General features: G+C 43.0%; 1 protein-coding gene and 1 non-coding gene across 5 annotated transcripts in view; both read left to right on the plus strand.

Annotated features, from left to right (window-relative positions):
- LOC126194653 (mesocentin-like) overlaps positions 1 to 26427 on the plus strand; it is a 631517-nt gene that overhangs the window by 60690 nt on the left and 544400 nt on the right. The gene's annotated exons all lie outside the window — the stretch shown is intronic.
- On the plus strand, positions 11915 to 11987 carry Trnaa-cgc (transfer RNA alanine (anticodon CGC)). The gene has a single exon. It is a non-coding gene; the product is annotated as a tRNA-Ala (tRNA).

A 26427-nucleotide genomic window follows, 5' to 3' on the forward strand; every position in this document is an offset into this window, starting at 1 on the left:
GAATTGCTTTCTGAAGTCGTTATCTATTTTGAGACATTACCACGTGGTGGATACTTGATTGGGTCCGCAACTATGTAATCCATTTGGGGGGGGGGGGGGAGAAGTATCACTTAAAAACTCCAATTATTCTATGAAATTTGTTAGCACGTTGTTTCGAAAACTTAATATTTCTTTTACCAATGCTGTACAATGAAAGAAAAAGTTATGTTTTCCCTTTTTCTGCTAAATTTTCTGTGTATCGTAAATTAAGCGTATGGCTGTCGAATTATTTCATCAATAATGCACAGGTCACCAACAGTGCGAAATGAATGACGCGTCCATATTGTTAGTTAAGTCACCTGTGGGGCAAGACTTACGGAATAAGCCAGTATTTTTGTTTTATCTGTACCATGTTTTCTTTTGTGAAGGAAGTTATAAATAGCGTCCGCACTCCTAGGGTACTGTGACTGCCGAAGATAAAAAATCGCGCATTAAGGTTCAAACTGTGCGTGACAATAATCCGAACGAAACCCACAGAGCTTTAAGTAAAATGTGTGATGAGTTAAGCTGTATCATAATACAGTTTCTCTCTTTTCTAATCGTTTTCGTGAAGGTCATCTGAACATGAACAACGACAAAATAGCACAAAGGCCGGAGATCTTAACAGATGATCAAATCTGAAACTTGTCGCAGATCCACTTGAAAAAGCCCGTCATGTAACAGGCGAAGAAAATTGTGAAGCTACAGTGATAATAACATAAAGTGTTCCGTATTTCGACAAGTGAGTTGAACGAGAGAAACCGTTGCTGTAACTATTATTTCACTTTGAAGTTGAAGTTTTGATCGTATCGTTGTTATTGATGAAAACGTTGGTTAGGTACTTTGTGGAAGAGCTGAAAGTACAGTTTCACGAACAAAAATGTCGGCCTCAAGTAAAGATCAAACAAATGATGATATTAGCTCATGATTATCATAGAATCAACAGTAAAGAAAGCGTTACATGTTGGCATGGTGTCACAGAAATGTGTTATCCTGAATTCATGCAACACCTGACCAGAAAAATCCACAAAACCCAACCTCGGTTGCTGGAGTCTCGGCAGGTCAGTCTCCACGATAACGCTCGCCGTCACACCGCCTATGTCGTACCTGAAAATCTGCGCGAATATGGTGCCTCACGAATCGTCCAGTCCTAATGCGAGTACACCAGACAGTGATTTCTACCCAAGTTGTAACACTCGTTGCGAGGACGCAGTCGTTCATCTCTGGAAGGGCGTTCTGCCACCCTTACCCGAACTAATCCTCAGATGAGCAAAGATACTGTGTTAGATGGGACTATGAAACTCCCGCAACGTTGGAATGCGGCACTTGAGAAAGAAGGAGACAATATTGAAGGTCTCTGCAACAAATAAAAGATTATGTGTTTCATTTATTAAATGACCCTCGTAAGTATCACTTGCCCTACATTATGCACATTTTAAATTTTGAATTCATCATAGTTCAAATATTTACAACTTTAAAAAGGGCATCCACAATACATAAAAATCGCCATAGAGAGACAACCGTAAAAAAAACACACTTTGCACATTAAAGGTAAATGCTGAGTATGTAATAGGACTGTTGATACTTTTAAAAATATCGGGAATCCGATATATCGATGTTTAAAAAGTATCATTATTGCCATCTATATATCGAAAAAATTATCAATATGTGGACGGGAAAAATATCGACGTACCGGCCAAAACAAGTATCGGCTGCACGTTGTAAATATACTGCTAGTTTTTAGAGCTGTATGTTTAAGTATTGATTTATTGTTAGATATTCTGTACTTGAGGACAATATTATGGAAATGGAAGAGGATGTAGATGAAGATGAAATGGGAGATACGATACTGCGTGAAGAGTTTGACAGAGCACTGAAAGACCTGAGTCGAAACAAGGCCCCCGGAGTAGACAACATTCCATTCGAACTACTGACGGCCTTGGAGAGCCAGTCCTGACAAAACTCTACCATCTGGTGAGCAAGATGTATGAAACAGGCGAAATACCCTCAGACTTCAAGAAGAATATAATAATTCCAATCCCAAAGAAAGCAGGTGTTGACAGATGTGAGAATTACCGAACAATCAGTTTAATAAGCCACAGCTGCAAAATACTAACACGAATTCTTTACAGACGAATGGAAAAACTAGTAGAAGACGACCTCGGGGAAGATCAGTTTGGATTCCGTAGAAATACTGGAACACGTGAGGCAATACTGACCTTACGACTTATCTTAGAAGAAAGATTAAGGAAAGGCAAACCTACGTTTCTAGCATTTGTAGACTTACAGAAGGCTTTTGATAATGTTGACTGGAATACTCTCTTTCAAATTCTAAAGGTGGCAGGGGTAAAATACAGGGAGCGAAAGGCTATTTACAATTTGTACAGAAACCAGATGGCAGTTATAAAAGTTGAGGGGCATGAAAGGGAAGCAGTGGTTGGGAAGGGAGTGAGACAGGGTTGTAGCCTCTCCCCGATGTTATTCAATCTGTATATTGAGCAAGCAGTAAAGGAAACAAAAGAAAAATTCGGAGTAGGTATTAAAATCCAAGGAGAAGAAATAAAAACTTTGAGGTTCGCCGATGACATTGTAATTCTGTCAGAGACAGGAAAGGACTAGGAAGAGCAGTTGAACGGAATGGATGGTGTCTTGAAGGGAGGATATAAGATGAACATCAACAAAAGCAAAACGAGGATAATGGAATGTAGTCGAATTAAGTCGGGTGATGCTGAGGGTCTTGGATTAGGAAATGAGACACTTAAAGTAGTAAAGGAGTTTTGCTATTTGGGGAGCAAAATAACTGATGATGGTCGAAGCAGAGAGGATATAAAATGTAGACTGGCAATGGCAAGGAAAGCGTTTCTGAAGAAGAGAAATTTGTTAACATCGAGTATAGATTTAAGTGTCAGGAAGTCATTTCTGAAAGTATTTGTATGGAGTGTAGCCATGTATGGAAGTGAAACATGGACGATAAATAGTTTGGACAAGAAGAGAATACACTCCTGGAAATTGAAATACGAACACCGTGAATTCATTGTCCCAGGAAGGGGAAACTTTATTGACACATTCCTGGGGTCAGATACATCACATGATCACACTGACAGAACCACAGGCACATAGACACAGGCAACAGAGCATGCACAATGTCGGCACTAGTACAGTGTATATCCACCTTTCGCAGCAATGCAGGCTGCTATTCTCCCATGGAGACGATCGTAGAGATGCTGGATGTAGTCCTGTGGAACGGCTTGCCATGCCATTTCCACCTGGCGCCTCAGTTGGACCAGCGTTCGTGCTGGACGTGCAGACCGCGTGAGACGACGCTTCATCCAGTCCCAAACATGCTCAATGGGGGACAGATCCGGAGATCTTGCTGGCCAGGGTAGTTGACTTACACCTTCTAGAGCACGTTGGGTGGCACGGGATACATGCGGACGTGCATTGTCCTGTTGGAACAGCAAGTTCCCTTGCCGGTCTAGGAATGGTAGAACGATGGGTTCGATGACGGTTTGGATGTACCGTGCACTATTCAGTGTCCCCTCGACGATCACCAGTGGTGTACGGCCAGTGTAGGAGATCGCTCCCCACACCATGATGCCGGGTGTTGGCCCTGTGTGCCTCGGTCGTATGCCGTCCTGATTGTGGCGCTCACCTGCACGGCGCCAAACACGCATACGACCATCATTGGCACCAAGGCAGAAGCGACTCTCATCGCTGAAGATAACACGTCTCCATTCGTCCCTCCATTCACGCCTGTCGCGACACCACTGGAGGCGGGCTGCACGATGTTGGGGCGTGAGCGGAAGACGGCCTAACGGTGTGCGGGACCGTAGCCCAGCTTCATGGAGACGGTTGCGAATGGTCCTCGCCGATACCCCAGGAGCAACAGTGTCCCTAATTTGCTGGGAAGTGGCGGTGCGGTCCCCTACGGCACTGCGTAGGATCCTACGGTCTTGGCGTGCATCCGTGCGTCGCTGCGGTCCGGTCCCAGGTCGACGGGCACGTGCACCTTCCGCCGACCACTGGCGACAACATCGATGTACTGTGGAGACCTCACGCCCCACGTGTTGAGCAATTCGGCGGTACGTCCACCCGGCCTCCCGCATTCCCACTATACGCCCTCGCTCAAAGTCCGTCAACTGCACATACGGTTCACGTCCACGCTGTCGCGGCATGCTACCAGTGTTAAAGACTGCGATGGAGCTCCGTATGCCACGGCAAACTGGCTGACACTGACGGCGGCGGTGCACAAATGCTGCGCAGCTAGCGCCATTCGACGGCCAACACCGCGGTTCCGGGTGTGTCCGCTGTGCCGTGCGTGTGATCATTGCTTGTACAGCCCTCTCGCAGTGTCCGGAGCAAGTATGGTGGGTCTGACACACCGGTGTCAATGTGTTCTTTTTTCCATTTCCAGGAGTGTAGAAGCTTTCGAAATGTGGTGCTACAGAAGAATGCTGAAGATTAGATGGGTAGATCACATAACTAATGAGGAGGTACTGAATAGGATTGGGGAGAAGAGGAGTTTGTGGCACAACTTGACCAGGAGAAGGGATCGGTTGGTAGGACATGTTCTGAGGCATCAAGGGATCACCAATTTAGTATTGGAGGGCAGCGTGGAGGGTAAAAATCGTAGGGGGAGACCAAGAGATGAATACACTAAGCAGATTCAGAAGGATGTAGGTTGCAGTAGGTACTGGGAGATGAAGAAGCTTGCACAGGATAGAGTAGCATGGAGAGCTGCATCAAACCAGTCTGAGGACTGAAGACCACAACAACACATTCTGTACGTCAACAAGCTAGCAGCCTGCTTATCCACCTTAGAGCCAAAATTGAAAGCAAGAAGATGCACGTTCACTTTTGGCGATAACCACTTTGCTAACAATGGTAACTGCAGGTAAGTTGCACAATAACAGGTGTCTGATGGGTTCGTCGTTCGGTTTCGTCACATACCGGATTTGTATGGAAAAACTTCATTGCCGACTTCTCCTTTTTTTTTCAAACGCCAGCGAACTAGCAGGTGTAGTGTCAAAATTGCATGGTGAAGTTAAACGTTGCAGTTTGTGTGTGCAGCGCCGAGCGCCGATCTTGTCAGCATCTCCGTTCACCCGTCTCCGCCCACCATAAAGACCATTCCTGTCATTTAGATTTCTGTTCATCAGTTTCAACAACTGTTTTTGAAGAACGCCGATGTGAAGAAATAGCACACTAGATGCGTTAAAAAAAATTTTTACGCAAATGGTGTGCTATTTCTTCACATCAGATATCTTGTTATTCCTGTCACACCGCCAGCTCCCAGTGCAGTTTGACTACTTCTTTGTGCTATCTATACGGATAGACGTGTACGGGTATGGAGACAACCTCATGAATCCATGGACCCTGCATGTCAGCAAGAGACTGTGGAGACTCTGTAATGGTTTGGGGCGTGTGCAGTTGGAGTGATTTGGGACTCCTGATACGTCTCTACAACTCTGACAGGTGACACGTACGTAAGCATTCTGTCTGATCACCTTCATCCTTTTATGTCCATTGTGCATTCCGACGGACTTCGGCAATTCCAGCAGGACGATGCGACACCCCACACGCCCAGAATTGCTACAGAGTGGCTCCAGGGACACACACTTCCGCTGGTCACCAAACTCTCCAGACATGAACATTATTGAACATGTCTGAGATGCCTCGCAGCGTGCTGTTCAGAAGAGATCCCCTCCCCCTCGTACTCTTACGGATTTATGGTCAGCCATGCGAGATTCGTGGTGTCTATTCCTTCCAGCACTACCTCAGAAATTAGTCGAGTCCATGTCACGTCGTATTGCGTCACTTCTGTGTGTTCGCGAGGGCGCTATATGATATTAGGCAGATTTACCAGTTTCTTTGGCTCTTCAGTGTATGTGTGCTCCACATTTTCTCCTAAACCACTGGACCGACTACAACCAAACTTGTTTAAAACATTAGTTACTGTCTGGAAAGAATTGCTGTGGGGGCAAGAACCATCTATTTAGGAAAGGGGTGGGTTTGGGTGTAGCCAAAGATGCGCGAATACCCGACTTTACTCTTTCGATATTTGAGAATGAGAGCACTTGGCAACTTGCAACAACCTTTACACATAATTTAAAACGTTTACGAAACTTTGTCTCGCTGACAATTCCAAAAAATAATTAAAGGAAAAGGTTTTGCTCTTACTACATTTTCTCTGTTCACCCAGTAAAATTGTCGCATCAGGCATGACGTTTTGATTTATTACTTATTTGGTACTAAATATATTCGCGGTATATTTTGCAGACAATGTTTAGGTACATCAGTGAATGTACCTGCAAAACTATATCATTGTACGACTCATAGTTCAGGAGATATGTCGTCATAAACACGAAGCTGCGTGAAAAACTGCCGCACCATACTTCAGCATTTAAATTTATTACTACTTTTCTCTACTAACTCTGTTCGCAATATATTTCGCGGACAGTATCCGTATAAACCTCTGAATGTACCTACAAAATTTTACCATTGTACGACACATTGTTCAAGAGATTTGACGCCATAAACATTTAACTGCGTGAAACCGAAACTACAGGGCGGAATTCGTTGAGTTACAAGAGAACATGTGCAGAGATATGTGTGACATATTTGTAACGTGCGTGTGCGGGAAAAGCCGTGGGTAAAAAGCTCCTCGTAAACCCTGTATTGATTTCAACCAATTTTTGTGCAGATACTACATACTGCCTGGAAAGAAATGCTTTGAGGTGTAACAACCAGCAACTTTGTATTGGGGTAGGAGTGATAACGCGGGGGGGGGGGGGGGGCAGAGAGAGAGAGAGAGAGAGAGAGAGAGAGAGAGAGTGAGTGGGAGGGGGGGAGGGAGAAGGAGGTACAGGTTGACAGAAAAAGAAACGAGGAGGAGATGGACTGAGAAGGGGAGAAGGCGAAATGGATAGAAGGGGGAGGTGAGGAGATGGACAGAGGAAGAGGGGAAGATGGAAGAGAAAGGAAAGAGGAGGGGAATATGTATACAGACGGAGAGGAGTAGTTGGACAGAGAGAGGGGGGAGGAGGAGATGGTCTAATAGAAGATTGCAAAGCCAGGTACTCAGCTATAAACAGCAAGATGTATGAGACAGGCGAAATACCCTCAGGCTTCAAGAAGAATATAACAATTCCAATCCCAAAGAAAGCAGGTGTTGACAGATGTGAAAATTACCGAACTATCAGTTTAATAAGTCACGGCTGCAAAATACTAACGTGAATTCCTTATAGACGAATGGAAAAACTGGTCGAAGCCGACCTCGGATAAGATCAGTTTGGATTCTGTAGAAATATTGGAACACGTGAGGCATTACTGACCCTACGACTTATCTTAGAAGAAAGATTAAGAAAAGGCAAACCTACGTTCCTAGCATTTGTAGACTTAGAGAAAGCTTTTGACAACGTTAACTGGAATACTCTCGGGGTAAAATACAGGGAGCGAAAGGCTATTTACAATTTGCACAGAAACCAGATGGCAGTTATAAGAGTCGAGGGGCATGATAGGGGAGCAGTGGTTGGGAAGGGAGTAAGACAGGGTTGTAGCCCATCCCCGATTTTATTCACTCTGTGTATTGAGCAAGCAGTAAAGGAAACAAAAGAAAAATTTGGAGTAGGAATTAAAATCCATGTAGAAGAACTAAAAACTTTGAGGTTCGCCGATGACATTGTAATTCCATCAGAGACAGCAAAGGACCTGGAAGAGCAGGGTTATTTGGTAAGCGTGATAGCGTTACAGAGATGTTTAGCAAACTCAAGTGGCAAGACCCTGCAAGAGAGGTGCTCTGCATCGCGGTGTAGCATGCTGCTCGAGTTTCGAGAGGGTGTGTTTCTGGATGAGGTACCGAATATATTGCTTCCCCATACAGGGTTACTACAAATGATTGAAGCGATTTCACAGCTCTACAATAACTTTATTATTTGAGATATTTTCACAATGCTTTGCACACACATACAAAAACTCAAAAAGTTTTTTTAGGCATTCACAAATGTTCGATATGTGCCCCTTTAGTGATTCGGCAGACATCAAGCCGATAATCAAGTTCCTCACACACTCGGCGCTCACTGCAGGCCGACCCATTGATTTCCCCTTACAGAGGCATCCAGAAGCTTTAAACTGCGCATACCATCGCCGAATGGAGTTAGCTGTTGGTGGATCTTTGTTGAACTTCGTCCTGAAGTGTCGTTGCACTGTTTTCCGGCAGTCGTTCTTCCCGCGAACCATACGCGACTGGGACAGGAAAGGGAGTTAATGACAGTGGCACGTAAAGTGATCTCCGTCACACACCGTTGTGTTGATCGGAATGGACAGTGTCTTGAAAGGAGGATATAAGATGAACATCAACAAAAGCAAAACGAGGGTAATGGAATGTAGTCTAATTAAGTTGGGTGATTCTGAGGGAATGAGATTAGGAAATGAGACGCTTAAAGTAGTAAAGGAGTTTTGATTTTTGGGGAGCAGTATAACTGATGATGGTCGAAGTAGAGAGGATATAAGATGTAGACTGGCAATGGCAAGGAAAGTGTTTCTGAAGAAGAGAAATTTGTTAACATCAAGTATTGATTCAAGTGTCAGGAAGTCGTTTCTGAAAGTATTTGTATGGAGCGTAGCCATGTATGGAAGTGAAACATGGACGATAAATAGTTTAGACAAGAAGAGAATAGAAGCTTTGAAATGTGGTGGTGCTACAGAAGAATGCTGAAGATTAGATGGGTAGATCACATAACCAATGAGGACGTATTGAATGTAATTGGGGAGAAGAGAAATTTGTGGCACAACCGGACTAGAAGAAGGGATCGGTTGGTAGGACATGTTCTGAGGCATCAAGTGATCACCAATTTAGTATTGGAGGGCAGCGTGGAGGATAAAAATCATAGAGGGAGACCAGAGATGAATACACTAAGCAGATGGTAGGTTGCAGTAGGTACTGTGAGATGAAGAAGCTTGCACAGGATAGAGTAACATGGAGAGCTGCATCAAGCCAGTCTCAGGACTGAAGACCACAACAACAACAACAACAACATGAATACACTAAGCAGATGGTAGGTTGCAGTAGGTACTGTGAGATGAAGAAGCTTGCACAGGATAGAGTAACATGGAGAGCTGCATCAAGCCAGTCTCAGGACTGAAGACCACAACAACAACAACAACAACGACAACAACAGATACTAGAAATATAGACGGGTTGTCTTTCCTTAGTCTACCTTGTAAGATTAATTGGTAGCATCAGTATTGCCCCACATCTTGGTACTTGTATCCAGAATCCAAAATGATCTCCCTCTGTGCCGGCTTCTACCGTCATTCTACTCTACTGTACATAATTTTGTCAGTATTTTACAACAATGACTAATAAAACTGATAATATTTACACCTGTGAACACCTGCCTCGTTTGCAGTTGGAATACTTATGTTCTCCCTGAAGTTAAAAAAAAAAATCTTGTGGCATTGTTGGCCGGGAGGCACCGTCCGGGGAAGTTCGGCCGACGAGTGCAAGGCTTATTTCAGGTGACGCCACATTTGGCAACTTGCGCGTCGATGATGATGAGATGATGGTGACAACTCAGCACCTAGTCCACGGGCGGAGAAAATCTCCAACCCCATCGGCAATCTAAGACGGGCCCACTGCATGGTAGGCAAGCAGGTTACCACTCAGCTTTTTTAATATTTATTTGGTCGTATCGGATGTCACATGACATACGTGTTGAAGCTCGTTGTTGATTCCTTCACTCAGGTTTTTATTACAGAGACCAGCCAGCTCTGACCGAACACGCTGAGCTGCCAACTCTAAGCAAGCGGACGTTAAAGTTCCACCTAACTTGGTGTCCATAAGGACGTGTCCAAAGGATCACCGCCATCACTATAGGAGCACCGATTTTGTTTTTCGTACTTTTCTCTCAGAGAGCCACACCGTATCACGAAAGTCGGTTGTGCCGGTTGTGCCGGCTGGGCGTTGGTCGGGCTTGGTCCGCGCGCCAGCGGCGACGCCACGTCACGTGACCTGTAGTGGCGGAGCGTGGAAGGGGCGAGGAAAAGGGGGGGGGGCTCAAGCCAAGCGACTCTCTCCGCTTTCACCTTTCTCGAGACAGTCATGCACTCGTCGCATTGTTCTTATTCGCGTTCGCTTGCTGCATAATGGGGCTGGAGACGATCAAGAATCTCGATCGTAAAATACTTAAAGACATCATCTTCTTTCTGGTTTAACAAGGCCAGCTATTCACGAATTATTATGTATTGGATGTAGAATAATAACCACAAGCAGTCACAATAGAAGGTGATTTAACACTTGACCAATTTCGGGCTTGTGCCCATCTTCATGTGGTTTACATTCATGTACATGTTTCCATACTCAGTGCTGGAAATGACTCTTTAAATCAAAAACAAATGTTATGATGAATATACAGGCCGGCCGGTGTGGCCGTGCGGTTCTAGGCGCTCAGTCTGGAACCGGGCCTACCGCTACGGTCGCAGGTTCGAACCCTGCCTCGGGCATGGAGGTGTGTGATGTCCTTAAGTTAGTTAGGTTTAATTAGTTCTGAGTTCTAGGCGACTGATGACTCAGAAGTTAAGTCGCATAGTGCTCAGAGCCATTCATTTGAATATACAGACACAGTGAAACTTTTGGGAGTAACAAAGCGACATGTGTGTTATAAAATATTATATTACTTCCACACAGGTGGTGTATCCATATCGTTTTCACATTACATTTATCACATTTTATTTACAAAATATTTCGTTTTTTACATGTTAGCTGTATATTAGCCACAATGCTAATTATTGGTGCTTCTGTATTTTGTCTTTGATAAAGTAGTGGCACTTAAGATGTTATTAGCTTCAGTAGCACATGCAGTCACGTCATCCAACGTGTTTACAGTGGGAAACAGAAGTTATGATCAAAGTGTTTAGGTCAAAGAAGTACAGAGATGTTTCACAAACATATACATAACAGACAACACAGTTTATGAAAATAAAATTGTTTCATGATTGTGGAACCACAGTGTCATTTATAGTATATACGAGGGTGAGTCAAATGAAAACCTTAAATTTGTAATAACAAATCGAAATTTCGCGCCGTTATCCTGTAAGTTGGTAAGCATGCTACAAACAGCGTGCAGGTGGCAGCATAGTGCAGATATCGTACACATATCGTCGCAGTATCAGTATAAAGATGGCCGTCCCACTTGCGACTTGCACCAGCGAAGAACGGCGTTCTGTTATTCGGTTTTTGAGTAGTAAAGGTGTGAAACCTGTTTAAATTCCTCGACGAATGAAGGTTCAGTACGGTGATGCATGTTTGTCACAGCAGTAAGTCTACGAATGGAGTAGGAAGTTCGCAAATGGTGTGACTTCAGTGGAAGATGCTCCTCGTCCAGGTCAGGCACAACGAGTTGTGACACCACAGAACATTGCAGTAGTTGAAGCCATAGTGAAGGAAAACCACCGAGTGACGCTGAATGACACTGCAGCATGTTTACATATTAGTCATGGGTCAGCACACCACATTATGCATGATGTGCTGCAGTTTCACAAAGTGTCTGCAAGATGGGTGCCACGGCAGCTGACCCCTGAAATGAGAGAACGACGTGTTGATGCTTGTAAAGAACTTCTTCGGCGCTTTGAACGAGAAAGTGATGGCTTCCTTGCAAGAATCGCTACTGGGGACGAAACCTGGGTTCACTTCCACCAACCGTAAACGAAGAGAGCGAGCAATTTATGGCGCCATTCCTCATCATCAAAACCAAAGAAGTTTTGAACAGAACCATCAGCAGGGAAGGTTATGCTGACCCTCTTTTGGGACGAAAAAGGCGTCATTTTGGTGCATTACATGCCTAGAGGGACCACTGTCACCAGTGCATAATACACAGATCTCCTAAAAAAATCACCGGGCGAGGTGGCGCAGTGGTTAGCACACTGGACTCGCATTCGGGAGGACGACGGTTCAATCCCGTCTCCGGCCATCCTGATTTAGGTTTTCCGTGATTTCCCTAAATCGCTTCAGGCAAATGCCGGGATGGTTCCTTTGAAAGGGCACGGCCGATTTCCTTCCCCATCCTTCCCTCACCCGAGCTTGCGCTCCGTCTCTAATGACCTCGTTGTCGACGGGACGTTAAACACTAATCTCCTCCTCCTCCTCCTAAAAAATCATCTGCGGCCTGCAATCAAATCAAAGCGACTGGATTGCTGTCAGCAGGTGTCCTTTTGCAACATGAGAATGCAAGGCCCCACACTGCCCATACAGATGCAACAATCACAGACCTGCATCTTGAGTGTCTTCCTCATCCACCATACTCACCAGACCTTGCCCCAAGTGATTTCCATATGTTTGAACCACTCAAAGACGCAATGGAAGGAAAGAAGTTCCGTTCTGATGAAGAGGTACGCCACGCGGTGCATGAGCGGTTGCGCGGACTACCAAAAGAATTTTTTTCTAAAGGAATTTATGCACTTTGTAAGCGCTGGAGGACTTGCATTGAGCGTGGGGGAGATTATGTTGAAAAGTGATACAACTTTGTACCACTTCTGCAGAATAAACAATATTTTTAAAAAAAATATTTAAGGTTTTCATTTGACTCACCCTCGTAGAATGGCTGCTGGCGAATTATATAAGATTAAATAGGCAATATCTTTCTTTTTTCCAAAAAATTTCTAATTGTGAGGGGGACATGAATTACAGTTTTTGATTTTTAAAATATTTCATGAAATGACTTGTTTGCATGGTGTACTTGTTCCTTGAGAATTAGGTGTTGTGACTTAGAGCTATCACAGTGTAACTTTCCAGCTCTTCAATAAGATTCATTTTCTTTTGTTTGCTGACAGTGCATATTATATGCAGGTTGTTTTTCTTTAATGGCTGTGGATGGGTGGTCATGTTCTTTCAGATGTGTTGCAAAATTGGATTGTTTAGCCGGAAGGCATCCATGCCGTCTGGTCTACATAGAATTGTGGGCAATTGTCATACAAACATTTGTAAATACCTTATCTGGTGTGACACTGGCTATTTGTCTTCTTGCAGTGAATTATGTCTGTTAGCAGAAGAATTTTACCTCGTGAACGATTATAAATTTAAAAAAGAGCCTCGGTGTCTGAATTCTTTCTTTAAGTGCCTGAGTATATATTGTTCGTCAAAATTGACAAAATCGTAATTTTCATTTTATGTGGCGTTTTTTTCTAGTGTTTAATTTTTCCGCCCTTCTCATGTCACATCAATATTAAGACATTTAAAGGCAGAAGCGCACACTTTTATTTACGTAGGAATCCGTCTCATGAACAAGATACAAGATTGTTATATGTATTTGTTCGAATTTTTTACACTCATCGTGTTTTTAGGATTACGCAATAGGTCTAATAAAAGCTCGAAATTTGATTAAACTTTTTTCTGCAAACTATTTCTGAAATGATGCCGTATTGCCACAATTCCTGTGGGAGAATTTATAAATAGGTTTTTCAATTTTTTCTTTTTACAGAAGTTCACGAGGTTTCGTCAGAGGATGTAAGTGTGAATATGTTACAACTAATCATTCTCTTCCTTTGTATAGGCGTCTAATCCTACACACAAAGATTTTATCTTGGGACCAAACTCTGTACAAAATCAGTGTATATAAACAAGAGCCTGTTATATATTTCGCCAACTGGAATTCACTTTTGAAAACTTCGTGTTTGGTTTAAATTTGAAGTGTGTACCAAACTACTGTTAAAAACACGGCGATGTAGATGTGAACACAGTGGAGAGTAATGTGGTGTTGCGAGAACCTGTACCGCTGGTACGTTCGTGGCTGGTAAACGTTATGGTATCAGCGTTTGCCGGCTGCGTTCTGCCATCGGCGCGCTGGTAACCAGTCAGTGGCATTTCCTCACCGCCAGTGAGGTAAGCAGCTGTGATTCACAGCGCGCAACAAGGCGGTGCACTCAGCCCATACACAGCCCGCACACGGCAGCTGTTCCAGCAAGAGCTTCCTTACCACTCAACGGCAGCGATCACTTTCGTGATAGGAACACAAACACAACTGATGCAGTGCAGTGGTTCCTAAGCACACTGGACGCCGGTAATATTACACTTAGAGAGGTAGAGACAAGGCTAATCATAAATGGTAGTACGTAAAACAAGGCGGCTGTAACGTATGGTTAACATGCGATATCCACTGACGTGAAAACTTCTCTAAAGTTCGTATAATACGTAGCCGAACAAAGTAACAGACGCTACCGAGCTATAAGCTGCCTTGGTTTTCGTTATAATTTTTATATTTCAGTCCATGTGTAATATCGCCATTCACATTTTAATAATATACCATGCTTTCAAGTTTAGTGTCCCAGGAGCAAAGTTTAGTCGATCATTATTTTAACGTGTTTATTTCAAAATAAAACAACAGCATACTCAGGAAAATGTTTTCCCACAATAAATTATACGCTGGTCTTTACAAGTCGTTTTTAGTTCATTATGCTGTAAAATAATTATGCTATCGTCATGTAAAACAGTATTAGGAATCGTGTCAGAAAGTCATATAAAACCTGATTGTAATTGTGTCTTTCAATTTCCTATGTAAATATTAATAAGTGCAGGGAATGTACAGCATTTTTGCCTTATTCCCATGTTGGCTGTAAATTCATTTGTTTGGTGTGCTGTCAGCTCTAATACTACCCGTGTGTTATACTACAGACTTAATAGTGCTGCAGTTAGATATCAGAGTATATCATTCCTTTTCCAGTACTGCTCAAAGTTTAATTTTTGAGACATTATCTAAAGTTTTTCGAAAGTCTGTAAACTTTATAAAGTTCGTACATTAAACACTAAACATTTCTTCTTCCATAATATTAACATCACCAAATTATACTTGTTGTCATGATACTGCGAACGGCTGAAAGCAAGGGGAAACTACAGCCGTAATTTTTCCCGAGTAAATGCTGCTCTAATGTATTGTCAAACGAAAGAGTTCTCTTTGGTAAAATACAAATACATCGGAGGTAAAATAGACCCCCATTTGGATCTCCGGGCGAGGACTACTCACGAGGATGTCGTCATCAGGGGAAATAAAACTGACTTTCTAGGGATCGGAGCGTGGAATGCTAGATCCCTTAAACAGGTAGTTAGGTTAGAAAGTGAAAATGGATAGGTTGAAGTTAGGTATAGTCGGAATTAATGAAGCTCGTTTGCAGGAGGAGCAGGGTTTCTGGTCAGGTGAATACATGGTTATAAATACAAAATCAAATAGGGGAAATGCAGAGTGGGTTTAGCAATGAATAAGAAAATAGGAGTGCGGGTTAGCTACTATGAACAGTATAGTGAATGTATTACCGTAGTCAATATAGACACGAAGCCCACGCCTACAACAGTAGTACAAGTTTACATTCCATCTACCTTCGCAGATGATGAAGAGATTGAAGACATGTATGATGAGGTAAAAGAAATTGTTCAAGTATTTGAAAGAGACGAAAATTTAATTGTGATGGGGAATTAGAATTCGATGGTAGGAAAGGGAAGAGAAGGAAAAGTACTAGGTGAATATGGACTGGGGGGAAAGGAATGAAAGAGGAAGCTGCCTGGTAGACTTTTGCACAGGGCATAATTTAATCATCACAGTCAGTTGGTTTAAGAATCATGAAAGAAGGCTGTATACGTGGAAGAGACCTGGAGACACCGCAAGATTTCATATTTATTGTATAATGGTTAGACGGAGATTTACGAACCAGATTTTATATTGTAAGACATTTCCAGGGGCAGATGTGGACTTTGACCACAATTTATTGTTTATGAACTGTAAATTAAAACTGGAGAAATTTGAAAGAGATAGGAATTTAAGGAGATGGGCCCTGGATATGCTGAAAGAACTGGAGGTTGTTGAGAGTTTCAGAGGGAGCATTAGACAACGGTTGACTAGAAGAAGGGGAAGGAATATAGCAGAAGACGAATGGGTAGCTTTAAGAGATGAAGTACTAAAGGCATCATAGCACCATATAGATAAAAACAGGCCTAAAGGAATCCAGGGATGTCACAAGAGATATTGAATTTAACTGATGAAAGGAGAACATTTAAAAATGCAGCAAACGAAGCGGGCAACAGGGAATACAAATGTTTTAAATGTAGCTCTTTCGTGAAGTTATTGACTATTTGTATAATGTAGTGTAGTGCCGTATTGATTTAAAAAATTCTTGGCTATTGATATCGTGTCGTTCTTGTAGAGTCTTCCCTACTGAAACCTTCCTCCAGAAACTGGTAGCAGCAAGTTCCCGGACGGAAGAAGGCGATAGCAAGAAGAAAGAAACACCGGATGGAAAGATTTTGGAACATTGACGCGATACCAATACCTAAGTACTTCCAGTAGCACCGACGACGACTAATAAAGCCTACATTGTTATGTAGAGTAGTATTGTTGTCATTATAATAATTTTGATGATGATATAAGGAATAGGGTGAAGTCCAGTGATGGCATGTAGCTTACTCCTCTCGACTAGCCCACCAAGCTAAACTCCCCATCCGACGTCTAGATCATCATCAAGATTGTCACGTGATGTCACTCTATGAGACATTAAATCATGATATTCTAAATCTGTACTCCGAAAGCACGTGGGTACTTCTACCACCACTAAAGTTTCCAACCCTCTATATTTCATTCTCGTTGCGAATGCTGTGTGAGAAGAAAGACTTTTTTGTCATTAGTATTCTAACTGGTCTGATGCGACCTGCCACGAAACCTCCTTAGTCTATATCTTAATAGTCTACTTACTTTTCGGCTCCCTTCTACAGGGTAGTCAGAAACGGTTTGAAAAGACTGTGAGGGAGGAGCAGGGAAGGTTGTGCTAAGAAGTATTTGTTAAGAAAAAAATTCGATACGTTGCGCCGTTTCTGAGTTATTTCATAATGAAAGTAGCCAGTCAAGCCGTTGCGCGCGAAAATTCAAGAACTTGAGCGTGCTAAAATGCGGTAATGCACAGACATCTGTGGTTCCATGAGTTACCATTTGTTCAGATGCTCATTACAAGTTAAAATGTGCCTTTTTCGGAAATGGTAAGTTTAACCTAGCTGAGCATAAGCTACGTTTGTTCGGTCTGACGAAACCAAACGAAGAATAAGTTTGGCGAAACGGTCTCTTGCTGGCTTCTTGATATTTGCATGCGCAGCTACTTGATTGCCTAACTTTAATGCTAAATAACTCGGAGGTGGCGCGACGTACCGAATTTTTTCGTAACAGTTATTGTCAGCACAACCTCTCGTGCAACATCCAACAAGCTTTTCAGACTGTTTCTGACCACGCTCTGTAGCAACACATTTCAGACGCTTCGATTCTCTCCTTTTCCAGTTTTTTCGCAGACCATTAACTGCAACACAATGCTGTGCTCCGTACGTCCATTCTCAGAAATTTCTTCCTCAAATTAAGGCCTATGTTTGGTACTAGTAGACTCCTTTTGGCCGGAAATCTGTCCCTTTGGCACCAAAAATGTTACTGGACCTGCTGTTGAAGCTGGAACGTTCCCGAGTAAATACGAAGACGTCGTCGCTTGTATCCATAACGCAAACAACGTAGCTCTGTTTGGAAGTTGGGTCCGCCAAGCCCGATATGTTACGGCCAGGGGGGAACTAACGGTCACCACATGTGTGCCACGATAACCAAATACGCTCAGGTCTCGCAGCGTCTGTTCACGTGTGCTGGCACAGATTTTTCCTGAACATCGCTGTAGATAATGCACTCCTGTGTTGTGGAGGCATTAATTTGTCTGAGAAATTATTCATGTCCTCGTTGCGTACCGTGGTCTGGTATGAATTACCACCGCAGTTGTTTCTTTATCATTATTTAAGATTAGTGAATTGATTGAGATATTCTTTGGTCTAGGCCCATAGTAGTTCTATAACCCATGTCAGGGAGTAAAACGTTTTCCTCTAGCTAATACAACGAGCGCAACTTTGTATCGAAAGCTTGTTCTGTACGTTAGTCTACTTAAGATATGAATGTCAGATTATTCTTATACAGATAAAAAAGAAAGAAGATTGTAGTTTAACGTCCCATCGACGACGATGTCATTAGAGACGGAGCATAAGCGCAGATTGGTCGAAAGATGGGGAAGGAAATATACTGTTTGTTTTCTGAAGAACCATTCCAGCCAGCATTTGGCATTCAGGGAAACCACAGAAAACTGAATCTGCTTGCCAGACGGGAATTTGAACCATCTTACTCCCAAATGCGACTGCAAAGTCTTAACACTGCACCACTTTGCTCGCTTTTCTCATTATGTGTCTTACTTGTAATGTGGTTGATCGAACTCGTAATGTGGCCGGTCAAAAAACAAAAACAAAAAGTTGATTTAACTCGAAACATCAGGTCTGCATCCACCTTTATGTTGGAAAGACGTCAGTGATGTACGTGTTATGTATCCGCTCTCTTTTGAAATATCTTGGATTATTGAAAAATTATTAGTAATCTCTCTTCCACCATTTCATGTCCTTGTTGTTAAGTATCTAGAAGTGTGTTCTTAAATCCAGATATGCACCCTACGTTCAGCAACAGATACGTTCTAATTCAGACATGTTCTGTTTGTATCTACGTGGTATTCCTCAGTGCCCATTAATCGTTTGCGTTTGCTGCTTGCGACTTACGGGAACTTCCACTGCATTTTAAAAAACGAATCTTTCTGTTATATAGTGGTGCGCCTAAAAAGATATTTGTAATCTGTCTTTACATAAACAATGGCCCGGACCCTTTTTCAAGTAACAACTGTCATATTTTCGTACTTAACTGATCTCCCAGACAAATGCACGGATATAACTATTTTCTGCGTCACGGAGCAAAAATACATTACAATGCGTTTTATTACGTTATTCATTTTATCTCCTGAACAGAGAGCGACACGGAAGTTCGCACCACTCTGCTCGGAAACGCACGTCACCGGGCATCATATATCTGACGTTTATGCGTCACTTGACGGAAACTTGCATCACCAGAGTAAGCCACAAATGGTTCAAATGGCTCTGAGCACTATGGGACTCAACATCTTAGGTCATAAGTCCGCTAGAACTTAGAACTACTTAAACCTAACTAACCTAAGGACATCACACACACCCATGCCCGAGGCAGGATTCGAACCTGCGACCGTAGCAGTCCCGCGGTTCCGGACTGCAGCGCCAGAACCGCTAGACCACCGCGGCCTGTAAGCCACAAAGTCACGCTTCAGCGCTAGGCTTCACAAAATTTAAAACGTGATTTGAGCCACATAAAATGTTTTGTTGTGATGTTAAGTCTGCACATTGGTTTGATGCGGATGTCCAGGTAGTCTTCCCTGCGCAAATCTTTTTATTTCTGCTTGACTGCTTTAACGCACATCCATTTCAACTTGCTTACTCAAATTCGAGCCTAGGGCTCCCTGTGCAACATTTACTCCCACACACTCCCCTACCGAGGTGGCGTAATGGTTAGCATGCTGGACTCGCATTCGGGAGGACATCCTGATTTACGTTTTCCGTGATTTCCCTTAGTCGCTTCAGGCAAATGCCGGGATGGTTCCTTTGAAAGTGCACGGCCGACTCCCTTCCCTAATCTGATGGGACCGATGACCTCGCTGTTTGGTCCCCTCTCCCCATATGAACCCATCCCAACCCAGCCACACTCCCCTGACGATTTCTTTGATACCTCAGCATATGCCTTTTCAACACATACCTTCTTTTAGTCAAGTTGTGCCATAAATTTCTTTGTCCTCCTATTCGATACAGTACTTCTTCATTAATCAACAGATCTTCCCATACAACCTTCTGAATTCACCTATACACCACTTTTCAGAATCTTCTGTTCTCTGTCTGAACTGTTTACCGTCGACCTTTCACTTTCGTACAAGGCTATGGTCCAGAGAAAAACCTGCAGACTTGCTGACAGTTAAATTTATATTAGATACTAAAAAATTACCAGTTTGCATTTATATCCTCTATACTTATAACATCGTCATATCACTGCTCAAATAATAAAACGCATCTACTACTTTTAGTGATTCATTTCCTAGTATAATTTCCTCAGAATCGTCAAATTTAATTCGGCTACATAGATTACCTTTCTTTTACTTTTGTTCAAATGGCTCTGAGCACTATGGGACTTCTGAGGTCATCAATCCTCTAGAACTTAGAACTACTTAAACCTAACTAACCTAAGGACATCACACACATCCATGCCCCAGGCAGGATTCGAACCTGCGACCGTAACGGTCGCGCAGTTGCAGACTGTAAGCCGGCCGGAGTGGCCGTGCGGTTAAAGGCGCTGCAGTCTGGAACCGCAAGACCGCTACGGTCGCAGGTTCGAATCCTGCCTCGGGCATGGATGTTTGTGATGTCCTTAGGTTAGTTAGGTTTAACTAGTTCTAAGTTCTAGGGGACTAATGACCTCAGCAGTTGAGTCCCATAGTACTCAGAGCCATTTTTTTTGCAGACTGCAGCGCCTAGAACCGCTCGGCCACTCCGGCCGGCTTACTTTTGTTGATGTCCATCATATAAGCTCTATGCAAGACACTATCCAATGTATTTTCGTTCGACATATCGAAGAAAATAATACATTACAAAGTGAAAAACGTAAATTATTGTAAATGATATAACATATCAGAAAATGATGTAACATATCAGAATAACCGGATAGGAGAATACACTATACACACTGCAAACAGATAACATATCTGAACTGATTTTAAAAGACTTATTTAAAAGAAGGATCACCATACACATTGCAGTGAAATAGCAACTTGAAGATTACTAAGCCGCTGCAGGGCTTCGCCAGAGACATTGAAGAAGGCTTTTTATTCCCCTCCTTTGGAACCATAAATTACACAATTTAAAATATGATCCATAGTTTGAAATTCACCGCGCTCACAGAATTGATCATTTGCCAGATCCCACATTGTCACTGAGCTTTAACAGTAACCTGTTCCAGTTGTTATTGCGTTTAATCTTGTCCAAAGTCAAGGGCAAAACTAGAACTTGTTTGATCACGTCAGCAATAAGAGATGAATTATTCAGGGTTTTTCTTCACCAGTGTTCCTGCCAGTCCCTTCCTTCCTCAAAAACATCAAACGTTTGGATGGTTTTCCAGAGATGAGCCCTCGACTTCAGTCGATACTTTTTGTATAAATGATGATGAATTGGAAGATCGCACTGGTTTGATATCTTCTTCCATTCATTTTTTATTGCAGCTTTGCGTCTGGTATTTGAGCATTGGACAGCACTGGTGGCCATGTTGTGAAGATCGATTTCAGTGAGCCGTTTATGAACCTCATTGATTCATTGTACTCCACAACTTTTTTGTGTGGACACTCATTGCCCATACTGAGGCGCAGTCTTCTGCAATACTACATATCAGTCTCAATACTGATATGTACAATGTGTTTGCATCGCATCCCCACGAGCTTGCATGCTAGTTTGGCTAGTATAGTATTTCTGGGTTTCAAATTTTGCTTCACTTCTTTCAAGTGCGGCCTGTAGGAAAATATACTGTCAAGTTTAACTCATAAGTATTTATGATTGTTTCCAAGTTTAGTGGCTCTCTGTAGAGTTTTAAAGCTCAACTTCGTGTTAGCTGCTTTATTGTTGAGATGCTTAGTGATACTTACAGATTTGGGAGGATTTGGTTAAATGTTTCATTTGGTATAAAACTCATGAAGAGTAACTGAGTCACTATTCAGAGTCGCTTGACTTTGATTTTATGGCAGTTGCTAAATCATTAGTGTAGGCTAATTTATGCGATTGTGTGCCGGGTAAATACGATATATAGAAGTTTAAAAGTAAGAGGCAAGCACTGAATCTTGAGGTGGCCGTTGTTCTGACACTGCTTATCTTGTCTCTTAGATGGACACTGTAAGTTCACTCCAATAACATAGATTTCATGATCTTAAGCTTTTGCTTGATTTGATGACTTCTGTGAGTTTATCTAAAAGCCCTTTGATCAAGACTGTGTCATATGCTCATGACTGATCAACCTGGCTTCATTGCATCGTGGAAGCCTCTTTCTATGTATGTGGCCAGCGTCAGAACTTGTTTACAACAGCTACTGTTTTTCCTGAAATCACTTGTTCCACCAGCATCATCATTTCGATGAGTGGCATTAATCTCGAGGCCAATACCCTCTCAAACAGTTTTTTGGTAGTACACGGTGGAGAGGTAGGTCTGAAGTTGTTTGAATCGTCTGCTGTTTTCCCTGGTACTTCAGTCAGCCTTGCCTCCTTCAATCTCTTTGGTAGTTTTGTAGAATCCGTTTTTTTTTTTTTTTTCAGAGTCTGCTATTTCTGTGAAGAATCTGCAGCATCAACTGCACATGCAATTTCTATTTCACCAGCATCAACTGCACATGCAATTTACGGTTTTTTTTTGACAAATTTTATAAATAGCTCTTCAGCTTTCAACTCTTCCTTTTTGTACTGCTAATTTTTATTTTTGGTATTTTCTTAAGTGCGGAAGCAATTTGGTTTGGTGAGACACTGGTAGCTGAAGTTTTCAAATGCCTTGTTTGTCCCAGTTTTTGTCGCACATTCCATCCCTTATGACTAGAATGTGTAAAGTTAAGAGAAGACTCTGTACCCTGCCACATGTTTCTTCGTTCTTGATTTAAGAGCTAGATTATACACACAGCAACTTCACTGTCTTTAGTCTAGGAGTTGCACACATTATTCTGACCAGCAAAGGATGTGTGCCCTTTCCTTCCTCCATGAGGGATAGATTTGTTACTGTGGTCTTTAGTAGCCCAGTGAATGGATGGATAGAGGAAGGGATGGACAGAGAGAGGGAGTAGGAGGAGATGGATAAGAAGAAGGGGCAAGAAGAGATGGATAAGAAGAGGGGGCAAGAGGAGGTGAGCTGAGAGAGAGAGGGAGTAGGAGATGGGCAAAGAGGGTAGAGGGGATGGACAGAGAGGGAGGAGGGGATGGCCAAGTGGGGAGGAAGAGGTGGACACAGAGAGGGAGGGAGTAGGAGATGTGTGAGATATGTTTAGAGTGCATATGCAAGTGAAGCCTTGGAGAAGAAACTAGTGTGTGTGTGCAAAGCAGACTGTATGTATGTCTAGGATATGCGATATCCTCCTAAACTCCTGGATCGATTTCAGCCAAGTCTGGTACATAAACAGCAAACGTCACAAGTATCAGCCCTTGTCATATAGGCTGCCCTGCAAGACTGACATGTTTTGTGCGAGTAGTACCGCCCTGCCTTATCTACCTGCTTTGCAGGGCAGCCTGCATGTGAGAGGCAAGAAACTTTTTTCCAGCCACTAGTGTGTAGGCTCCTTGCACGACAGGTGTGTTGTGTTTGAGGAGTATTGGACATAGGAGACAGACAGGGACGAGGGGGGCACTAACAGAGAAGGGGAGGAGGAGCCGAGAGAGCAGGAGTGGGAGATGCAGGAGGGAGGTCGAATGTGTAAAAGAGTAGTAGGGTTGTGGAAAAGGAATAGGGAGGTAGGAGGAGATGGAAGAGAGAGGAATATGGGCGGAGGGACAAGGAAGGTATGGTCGGCGAAAAAAGACACAGGAGATGGACAAATAGGTAGGGGAAGAAGGAAATGGAGAAAAAGAGAGAATAGGGAGGATGAGGGAGACAGAGAGCTGGGGGAGGAAGATGTGGACACAGAGAGGACAGAGGAGATGTGGGCAATATGTGTGTCGAAAGCGGTTTTGGCTAACCTGATAAGTTTCGTAATTAGAAGGATAAAATCTTTATCAAAGCAGTACGTTTCCTCTCTCAAATGATTGTGAACGGAGAAAAGACAGCGTTGTCCGATTATGCTACATCATTCATGCAAGCTTCACTGTCGTAGATCGAGAGAGTGTGAGTTCTCAGACTGTGTTCCTGTGATTTGTGACGATACTTGGTCGGTATACAGTATTTCCTCCGCAAAGTTATTGTCTTTCTGGAGAACCCAAATTGCTTTGTGCAGTGAAATGCGGAACGGTGATACATTTACGAAGAATACGCCGAATGCTTCTGTGAATTGTACATCCCTCTATCTTTGAATTTACGAGAACTGGCCTACGAATTTGTTTTAAAAGTCTCACGAACCGCCTTTTCTGCTGCCCTTTTGATACTGTACTGATTCTTCCTTTGAATGCGTTGCCACAGCGTATGCATTACACACGCTCTAGTAATTCTTTGTGTAAAACTGACGTACAGTATAATTATACAGCATCTAACAAACAGAAATAGCCAGACTTTCAGGGAACATTCCTCACACGTAGAGGAAGAAAACATTTTATATGGGCATGGGTCTGGAAACGCTTCATTTCCAAGTTAGAACACAGTTTCAGAACGAGACCCTAACAAATAGTCACCAACAACGCCAACACAAACGCTGACAGAAAATCTTTGTTGAAGTTGTGATTGCACAATTTCCTGAAAGTTATCGACAAACCAATACGTGCTGAGTTTCAAAATTTACAATCTGATCACGTTGAAACTAAGCCTCATCCGTAAACAGCTCATTGGCGCTGAAGTGAGAGTTGTCACATTATTGAATGACCCATTCACAGAAGTGTGCCCGTGCATGAAAATCAGTTGCTGATAGTGCCTGCACATGCTGTACATGGTACTGTTAGGACAGCTTCTCATGTAGTACTCTCCAGTCATGTGGTCAACATTACTTGTTACAGTTACGCTGACGCAAGAGTCGTCGTCAACTGCACGAAGAAGCTTGGCGTCCAGTTGAGGTGTCCTCATCATTCTAGGCCTACCCCAGTCGCGAGTAGTAGGTTTAGGCTACCCATGCTCCCTAAGGCGACGATCATTTGCTTCCAAAGTCCTCTGGAAATCTCTCCCGATACAAACGTTGAGCGCCGCGGCCATTACCGTCTGCTAATCTGTACAGAAGCAAAGGACCTGGCATCTGCCGACTCCACGTTGGAGTGCACTTCCATTGCATAGTGCTAGCAGCGAAGTGCGTGATGAACACTAAACGGTTGTTCTACGTGCTTGCACAGTCCATGATAAACAGTAAACAGTTGATACTACGTGCTAAACAGTTGATACTACGTGCTTGAAACACTGAAGATGTCGCATGTCAACACAATGACGTGAGTCATACGTTAACATTACTTTCGTTGTATTGGAGCAATAAACAGTGGCGGTGAACCTAAGAATTACATCTTACTGTACATTTTATCCGAGAGAGTGTTATGAACATTTCAGAGAAATAAACGTGTCATGTAATGCTGGTACGTTCTGTTTCTGTATGTTTCCCGTGATTAATGTGATTACGGAAACAAGTAGAAAATGAGCACTAATATGGAAATAAAGCGCTTCCGGAGCCATGTCCATACAACACACTTTATACCTCTATCTGTAGGGAATATTTCCTGTAAGTTTGGCCGTACGTTTCTGTTACACCCTGTACTTTCACTCAGCCACTTTAGATTTTTCGGCTATGTTGCTTCGCCTATTTTCTATTCCACTTGCTAATTTCATAATGGAAGACAGAACGTCGCTTTTTCTTTATGTAGATCAAGGCGTCTGAGCCGGCCGTAGTGGCCGAGCGGTTCTAGGCGCTACAGTCTGGAACCGCGTGACCGCTGCGGTCGCAAGTTCGAATCCTGCTCGGGCATGGATGTGTGTGATGTCCTTAGGTTAGTGAGGTTTAAGTAGTTCTAAGTTCTAGGGGACTGATGACCTCAGAAGTTAAGTCCCATAGTGCTCAGAGACATTTGAACCATTTTTTTGAACCAAGGCGTCTGAGACTTTCTGGATCTGATGCTTGGAAGCACGCGTTGTACAAAACTCAAGGGCAATAGAGCCATTAAGAGAAATCTGAAGGCAGCGCTCAAGCGGTCTCGCTGATGATTGGCGCTTGTTAAGGACACTCAAAGCTCCATTAGACGGCTAGACTTGCAACCACTCCAAGTCAGCTTCTCCGCTAACGTGCTATATCGCGTGCAATGAAGCAGCATTTTGCGGCCTTCTGAACTAAACTTTCTATGGTAAACTGTAGTTTTCCGAAATTTCACATATTGGAATGAGTCAAGTACTACTCAGTCTTTATCCACTGCCAGGCGTAACGTATTACTAACCACGCATGTTTTCCTTTTCTGAATGCAGAACCTTCAATACAATTTTTAAATGAGCGAAAAGCCCAATATAGGCATAAATCACACCAGTGCGAACATTCGCGTGTATAGTGGGATATCACGACAGGTGACGTGCCATTCGGGAAATACGTTTGTGTATCGAATGAATTCATTCAAACAAACTCTGACCCTTTCCTTATAGTGTGTGTTACTTCGCTTTGTAGAATATTTTACATTATATATTTTCTTACAGGGAACTTTCGGGTTAGGATAATGCCGTGAAATGGTAAGCAGCTTGCACCTAATTGTGCAATCTGTAGAATAATATGGACGCAGCATTAACGTTTGTGATACGGGCCTAATATTGTGCCCTTCACATGCCACCGTGTGGTGTGTGGC

Source organism: Schistocerca nitens, chromosome 7, assembly GCF_023898315.1.
Source record: "Schistocerca nitens isolate TAMUIC-IGC-003100 chromosome 7, iqSchNite1.1, whole genome shotgun sequence".
NCBI classification, from domain to species: Eukaryota; Metazoa; Arthropoda; class Insecta; order Orthoptera; family Acrididae; genus Schistocerca; species Schistocerca nitens.